The following is an 8,724-nucleotide window of genomic DNA, read 5'->3' as shown; positions in this document are numbered from 1 at the left end:
GCCTCCACTGGATGCCATCCCTGCCTCCCCTGGCACAGCCCTCTCCTGTGGACACTGGTCACTCCCAGAGCATCTCACCTCCACCTTATTGTGCCTTCACTGGTCATGGTGACTTCCTTGGTCGCTCCTGACTAGAGACTTGTGTGGGTCAGAATGGTCCCATCTCTGGCGTACCCAAGGCGTCCCAGCCAAGCTGCCCTCTGGGGCAGGTGGGATGACACCGGCTTTGCTGGCTGAACAGCTGGCTGCTGAGTTGCTGAGCTGCGGAGTGGTCCCAGGAGGCAAGCCTGGAGGAAGGAGGAGGGGCATCGCTGAGGGGCCTGCAGGGACAGGCTGTGGGGCAGGAGACCCATAGGACAGAACTGCAAAGGGACCAGGCTGAGCGACTTTCTAGGGAGTTTTCTTGTTCTGAGCAATTCTGAGAGACACAGCTGCTTCCGGGAACATCTGGGCCACTGGAGCCTTTCTTTGGATGGGACTATGTGTGGAGTGGGGCTCACAAGGCTCCCCGTCCCATCAGAAGGGGGCGCCTGTGCTGAGGACAGGAGCTAAGGGTGAAGCCCAGAGCAGGACCAGGAGGAAGGTGGTAGGAAGCAATCAAAAGAGAGAAAAATTGCAGTTTTAGAAATATAAGTTATACTAGAGGCCTGATGCATAAAAATTCATGCACTGGATGCGGGGGTGGGGGGATCCCTCAGCCTGGCCTGCCCCCTCTCACAGTCTGGGAGCTCTCAGGGGCAGGAGGCAACCTGGCGATCAGGGGAAGGCGGTGCCCCATCACACCTCTGCTGCTGCCACTGCCGGCAGCGCAAACTGAGAAGGACTGGGCGCCCCCATCTTTGAGGGTGTGGCAGTCAATTAGCATTGTCCCTCCTTATTGGCTGTGGGTGCTGTCATCTTTGAGGGCATGGCAGTCAATTAGCATATTCCTCCTTATTGGCTGTGGGCTATGGGTGCCACCATCTTTGAGACAGTGTGAGGGCCAATTAGCATATTCCCTCTTTATTAAATAGGATCTGAGAAGACTTATGATGACCATGCTTGAACAATGTGAGCTCAAGGCTCCCAGGTCAGGATGGGGGATGGACCCTGTTGCTTTGTCTCAGTCCCCAGCCTGTAGTCCATTAAAGGATAGTGTGGGGATTGCTGAAAGGTATAAACTCACACACATAGAGATGGAAGGGGATCCTTCAGAGGATGAGAGATTTCAACACATTTGGGGAAGAGGTGGAGGATCCTGGTGTGGACACCTGCAGAGGTGGAGAGGCCGAGGGGGGTGGTCAATTCACAGAGCCCAGAGATGCCCAGACTCAGGGTGCTGGGTGTGGAGGAGGCTGCGGCCCTGGGATGGGGGTCAAGTGGAAGCACACCTCTTGACTTCCCCCTCCCCAGAACACCTGACATTTAAACATTGCTGTCGCTCCCAGAGCATCTCACCTCCACCTGAAAATTCAACCAACCAACCAATCAACGGACCAACCAGGCCACTGAAGGTTCTGCTCTAAGAAATTCACTGAGTTCTTTTGGGAGGCTTGAAGTTGGCATGGCCTGCACTGGGTACCCCAGAGCCAAGCTGGCAGTTTGACAGGGACTGACGCCTTCCCCGGACACTGCTCCCGTGGTCCCGAGTTACTGTTTGTCCCAGCAGATCACCCAGTGTGAGGTCTGCCAGCTGCCAGTCCCTTCCCCAAGCAGCGTCCATTGCCACGCCCCATAGTGATCCCAGCGAGTACCTGCCAGACATTTAAGGAAAGCTGGCAAGATGAAGGAGAGGAGCAAAGAAAAGCACGCAGGAAAAACAGCAGAAGAAAAGAGCATTCAGGGACGGGCCTGGCAGCCCTGCGTTAGGTGTGCCGTCTGCACTCCCTCCCAGGAAAACTGTGCTCTCTGCTCTCCGACAGCCCTGGCGGGCTTCAGGGCCCCCGTTACTCTGCCCTGCTCTCAGGCCCAGGCTGTGTTTCCCCGGCAGCCCCCAGCCAATGACAGGAGGGGAGCTAGCACATCTCGTCCTCTCACAACATGGGGTTTAAGAGTCACCCCCATGGCTAAGGGTTGCTGTCAGGCCCCTCAAGCTGTTGACTCAAGTCTTTTAATTCTGGGAATTTTTCTTGTGTTATTTCCTTCATAATTTCCCTTCTCCATCCACGACTTCTGGGTCTGACTGATTCTTTAATAGACGTAGCTTCCTTCCTTCACTGTACATTTATTTTTCTTCTGCTTTCTTGGAGAGTTCTTCAGTTTTATTTCCTGTCACCATTTTTTCCCTGTTCTCATCCTCATATGTCTGTCAAGTGGTCATTATTAATCAATTTACTTTTTTATTTTTATTTATTGCTGACACTATTACAGATGTCCCCATTCCCCCGCCCCCGACTTTACACACCTCCACCTAGCCCCTGCCCCCGCCTCTGGCCGTCACTACACTGTGTCTGTGTCCACAGGCTCTGAATGTATGTTCTTTGGATACACAGTGTACTTGTTTTAAGAATACGTTATTTTATCTATTTCTCTGAGGTCTCAGAAGTTGATTCTGCCCTCTGTATTGCTCATTTTAACTCAGAGTTCCCTTCTTCTCTACACTTGTCAATTTTTCTTTGTGTTCGACTTGGTCGGGCACATACTTGCATTTGGAGTCACAGGATCTGCTGGAAGGTTCCCGTGTGGGGGTGACTGTTGGTTAGGGATCCCCACTGTCAGTGTCCACACTGACCTTCCCACCCCCCAGATGAGCTCATGTCCTTCCTGGGCGAGGGCCCCACAAGCCCTCTTCCAGGGCCTCTCCCTCTGATAGTGTCCTGGGACCAGTAACCAACCACCATGGCTTAGACAGGGGCGGGCAACCTTTTTGACTCGGGGGCCACAATGGGTTCTTAAACTGGACCAGAGGGCCGGAACAAAAGCATGGATGGAGTGTTTGTGTGAACTAATATAAATTCAAAGTAAACATCATTACATAAAAGGGTACGGTCTTTTTTTTTTTTTAGTTTTATTCATTTCAAACAGGCTGGATTCGGCCCGCGGGCCGTAGTTTGCCCACGGCTGGCTTAGAACAATTGAAATGTGTTGTCTCACAGACCTGGAGGCTGAAGTCCTGATCAAGGTGGCGGCAGAGCCGTGCTTCCTCCAGAAGCTCTAGGAAACCCTCAGTCCTCGTCTCTGCCAACATCTGGTGGCTCTGTGCTCCTCGATTTGTGGGCACATCACTCCAGTGTTTCCATTTCCTCCCCCCACCCCCAGGTCCTCTCTTGTCCCTATGCAGGCAGTACTCATTGCCTGAAGGGCACACCCGGTAACTCAGGATGTTCTCAAAATCCTTACCTTAATTACATCTGCAAAGACCTTTTTCCAAATAAGACCACATTCTGAGATTCTGGAGATGAAATCATGGACATATTTTTTTTTTGGGGGGGGCACCATTCAAACACCACTCTTCCCAAACTGCAGACACACCCCCTTTTCTGGCCTCAGTCCCTGTAGAACAAGCATGTCAAACTCATGATCAGTGGGCGAGGCATGTGGCCCACTGGCTGTGAGTTTGACATGCTTGTTGTAGAAGGACTCTCTTCGGAGTCTGACAGATGAAGACCAGGGCACACAGCCACCTTGTTGGACCTCCGGGGGCCACTCTGCTCCATGACCCTACAAAGAGGGACTATACACTATATGAAGGAGAGGCATCTCCTAATCTGTATTCATTTAGCAGATGTTTACATGCTTGCATGGCAGCGAGGGGGTAGGTTGGCTTTTCCTGGGAAGAAGACTTCCTTTGGATGATGCTGGTGCCTGAATCTGTCTTCCTGCTCACAGACCCTTGGCTGGACCTTGACATTGGCCTTGCTCCCTCCTGGGCTGGCTTTCCTCTGGGGCTGACTAGTAGTCTGGCTGTCGAGCAAAGCCTTGATATCCTCATGAACAACTCCTTCAGCACCAGACCCCGGTGGTGAGGCACAAATTCCTTTCCTTTCCAAGGTGGGCACTTCAACAGAGCCTTTCTCCAGAGAAGGGGCCAGCACAATCATGGTAGGCAATGCAGTGAGTCAGAAAGGGCCATTTTAGGGAGTTAAGTTCTCCTTAAATTGCAGTAATGAAAACACATGAACACTTAAAAGCAGTGGTAGAAAAGAGGAGGAGCTGGGTAAAAAAGGGGTGGAGGGATGTGTACCAGAAATGCTGCCTTATTCCTCAGAAGTGCTGACATTTTCTGTTTGGGGCCTGTTGCCCTGGTGACATTCCACAACGGTGCGTCATTCTGCTGGATCCAGGGTTGTCCAGAAACCTCCGGAGACCAACGGCTTCTACTATTTTAATATATGGGTCAATGGAAAACAGTTGGAAATCTGGTAGTTGGTTAAACTTTCAATGGCCATAATTTAGTTAATGCTCTAATAAGTTACACCGTGGGGAGGCTAGAATCTTTAAGTTAGGATTTTTTGGGAGGTGGGTGGGAGGGGTGGAGGAATCAGAAATGTGGAGCTGAGAGGGAGCTGGAAGACCACCCACCCAACCACCCATGCACCCTACCTTGCAGGGAGGAGCCCAGACAGGACTGAGATCTGTCCTCAGATCTGCAACCCCAGTGGTCCCCCTTCTGGGACAGAGGTCATGACAGAAGGCATGCAGGATGTATTTCATTTCAAAGAAAATTTGCTCTGACATCTAAAAATTAATATTTTGCACAAAAAGTAATATCTGCAGCTTCTCTTGAAATGCTGGAAGCTCAGGGGGCCCTGGGCCGGTACCTGTGCAGGGAAGTGGGGAGGTTCTCCTTGGGTCCCATGGTTTTCACCACATCTTCACCACACGAACTGTGGAAACAGGGTGTGGGAGAGGGTTCTGAGGAGGGCCAGGGCCAGAGAGGGGGAGGCTAGAAACCAGAAACCCCAGACTTGTCTCTGGAAAGTATTCACATGCATACGCACATACAAACACGCACATATCTATCTAGTATCTAGCTATCATCCATCCATCCATCCCTCTCTCTCTATCTATCTAGAACTAGTATAAATGATATAACTGAAGTTGTCCTGGGAGTCTAGGGTGAGATGTATGGAGTCAGTTGGGGTGAGAAGAGCAGAAGCTGACCTCCCTACCCGCTGGCATGCCACCTTAGACCTGTGGGGAAAGAAGTACATGGCCAGCCCTGAGCAGCTGGGCCTTGGCTTGAAATCCTATAGGGTTCCAGAAAGCTGCGAATATCTGTCAGCACCTCCAGAGAGAAAACATCGCAGTAATGACTGTTTAGAACTGGTTTCTGAGAATCATTAGTTCAATGGTATATTAGCCCTAGCCAGTTTGGCTCAGTGGATAGAGCGTCAGCCTGCGGACTCAAGGGTCCCAGGTTCGATTCCGGTCAAGGGCATGTACCTTGGTTGCGGGCACATCCCCAGTAGGGAGTGTGCAGGAGGCAGCTGATCGATGTTTCTCATCGATGTTTCTAACTCTCTATCCCTCTCCCTTCCTCTCTGTAAAAAATCAATAATATATATATATATATACTTTAAAAAGAGATAAACACTAACACCATTTAAAAATGATATATTAGTTAATATAACAAAATATATATAATTATGTAAAATATAATACTTGATAATTTCTATACCAAATTTCTGTCCTAAAGTAATTGAGATTCCTACTCTACACACACACACCCTTTTTAAAAATATATTTTTATTGATTTCAGAGAGGAAGGGAGAGGAAGAGATAGAAATGTCAATGGTGAGAGAGAATCATTGATTGGCTGCCTCCTGCACGCCCCACACTGGGGATCGAGTTCAAACCCAAGCATATGCCCTGACCAGGAATTGAACCGTGACCTTCTGGTTCATAGGTTGATGCTCAACCACCTGAGCCATGTCGACAAGGTAACACTTACCCTTTTATAAAAAGTAATTAAAATAAGAGGAAAGAAAAGGTCATCTGGAAAAGGGGTTCCCTGGTCAAGATCAAGAAAGTTGGTCATAGAAGGAACCAATCATATGGCTTCTGAGACAGAGTTCTCATCTTGAGGTATCTTCTGTAGAAAAAGGTCTTAGTGATGTATTCTTGTAGCTTAGCCCTGAAGATGCTGAGAATTCCCTAAGAAGGCATTTTGTGGGTTCAGGTTCATGGAGCCCAAGGGAGTAACTTTCTGGAGCTCCCTTTGAGGTGAAGATGAGCTTGGAGGCTGCAGAGCCCCCTGTTGTCCATCACTCCCTAGAGCAGCAGTTCTCAACCTGTGGGTTGTGACCCCTGAAAATACATCCTGCATATCAGATATTTACATTACAATTCATAACAGTAGCAAAATTACAGTTATGAAGTAGCAACAAAAATAATTTTATGGTTGAGGGTCACCACAACATGAGGAACTGTATTAAAGGTCACGGCATTAGGAAGGTTGAGAACCACTGCCCTAAAGGGTGCCTCTGAAGTCACGGGGTCTCAGAATGCTTGAAGAATCCTAAGCGGAAATAGCTAATCGTGACATTGTAAATTCCTTGTATTGGTTCGGGGTAGTGACAGGGGTTTTAAAAACCCATGCCTTTCGTCACATGGTGTCATAACTCACGGCAGAGTTCGTGGAGTAACAAATGTTAAGGTTTCACTGTAGACCTCATTCCGTTTTGGTTCCATGCCTCTTTCTGAAGCATTTTGGCAAAAGGACTTGTTAAATCTTTCCCTCTCCTTATTAGGACCGTCGGGAGGATGTTCCGCACAGGAAGAGCTGCGAGCTCTTCAGGAGGAGTCACGGGACTGAGAGTGGGAGGAACGTTTACATCAGCAGAGCAGCCCACGACTGGGCTGAGAGCGATGGTGAAGTTAGGAAGTTCTCTCACTGTTCTGCTCATCTGCTCGCTGACCGCGGGCAGGGACAGCCCCAGAGGGGACTGCTGGCACCCCTGGCTCCTTTCCTCTCTCCCCCAGGCTGCTCTAGTACTTTCATTGAAACAACACTATGACGTGCCCACAGCACACTGTCATGCGGCCGATTTCAATCATTTTAGGCATTGCTAACTTAAAAAGGAGCCGAGAGCCACAAGTGTCTGTCTGTGTTCTGTGTCTCTAGCCTGGCGCAGGTCCTGGCATATGAAAGGCCTCAGGGATGGCTTGGTTGTATGAATGAATGAATGAATGAATGAACAAATGAATGAAGCAATGATGCATCCTGTTGCCACCAGCTACCCAGGCGTGCTGCTGCTGGAACTCTGCTGGGGAAGACCAAGGCCTCCATGTCTCAGTCTCTCTAGGAAACAGGGTGGCAGCCCCCTCCCCCACCCCTCTCAGAATTGGGCTGGCAGCTGCCATGAAAGTCTGTGTGTCTTTTTAAGTGTCACCGTGCTTCCTTAGCAGCAGCAGCAGCAGCCGTGTGGGTAAGTGATGGGGCAGCTTTCGCATCCCCAGCTCAGAGCTGGAGAGGTGAGACGAGGCGACGAGGAGAGGGTGTGGTGGGGACCCACTGGCGTGGCCACCGTTACTGTTTACAGCATCCAGGCCGGTGCAGCCAGTGGAAAAAGGGCCTCACCGTTGCTTATAAACCGTGAATCAGTAGCCGCCCTTGCTGACGGCTTGCTCTGTGAGTGTCCCATTCACTTTGCCCCCGGAGGGAGGGCTGAGGGGGCATTGAAATGGGTGTGCCTGTCCAGCCGCCGTGAACGGCTGCCCTGCAGTCTGTCTGCTCCGCTCGTGTCTCAGCCCCTCCCGCTCCATGGCTGCAGTGGGTGGGCAGCTGGTGACTGGCTCGCCTTTGCTTGCTTCCAGCCTTACTCACTGCCGTGTCATCTTCAGGCGCGTCCCCACCCACCTGCGATCCTCTCCAGTCTGGTGCAGCCACCTCCTCCCTGTGGTTTCTCATCTCTCCCCCCAAAGGGTCTGGTCCTCTTTTCCTTAGGCCTCATGCTCCCCTCCTGTCCCATTCGTCCCAGGGCAGGGTGTTGGGTGCCCACCAGTGGTGACACGGGGAGTCAAGCACAAACCCAAGGCGGCCCTGTGGCAGGAGGGGTCCCATTCTAATTCTAACTCTACTTCCATTTTGTTCTCTTCTATTCTAGTTCATTCCATTCTGTTTTTCCCCCCCCCATATTATTTATCTAACTACAGGCCTGGTGCATGAGATCCATGCACTGCAGCGGGGGTGTGGTCCCTCAGTCTGGCCTGTGCCCTCTCGCAGTCTGGGACCCCTCAGGGGATGTCCACCTGCTGGCTTAGACAGCTAGCAGTTAGACATCCCTCTTGCAGTCTGGGGCTCTCACAGTCTGGGACCCTTTGCTCCTTAACACCCACCTGTAGCAGAGACAGGAGAGGCTCCTGCCACTGCCGCTGTGCTCGCCAGCCATGAGCCCAGCTTTTGGCTGAGCAGCGCTTCCCCTGTGGGAGTGCACTGACCACTAGGGGGCAGCTCCTGCGTTGAGCATCTGGACCCTGATGGTCAGTGAGCGTCATAGCGACTGGTCGATTTGTATATTAGGCTTTTATTATTAGGATAATTTTCTCCCTATTGTTTTCTCTTCTTCCTTTCTGTTACTTTTATTTCTTAGATATAGGACCTCCTGGATAGGCCTGCAATTTTCTTGTCTTTTTGTTTTATTTTATCTCTGACATTTTGTCATACTTTCTGAGGGATTACCTCAAGTTCGTCTTCCAAAACTTCTACTGAATGTTTTAGCTTTGTTATGGTATTCCTCTTCCTCCCCCTCCCTCCCACCAGGTTTATGGAGGTAAAATTGAAAAATAAAAATTGGGTATACT

This window comes from Myotis myotis, unplaced genomic scaffold (assembly GCF_014108235.1).
Source record: "Myotis myotis isolate mMyoMyo1 unplaced genomic scaffold, mMyoMyo1.p scaffold_m19_p_8, whole genome shotgun sequence".
NCBI classification, from domain to species: domain Eukaryota; kingdom Metazoa; phylum Chordata; class Mammalia; order Chiroptera; family Vespertilionidae; genus Myotis; species Myotis myotis.
Note: the sequence above shows the minus strand (reverse complement) of the source record.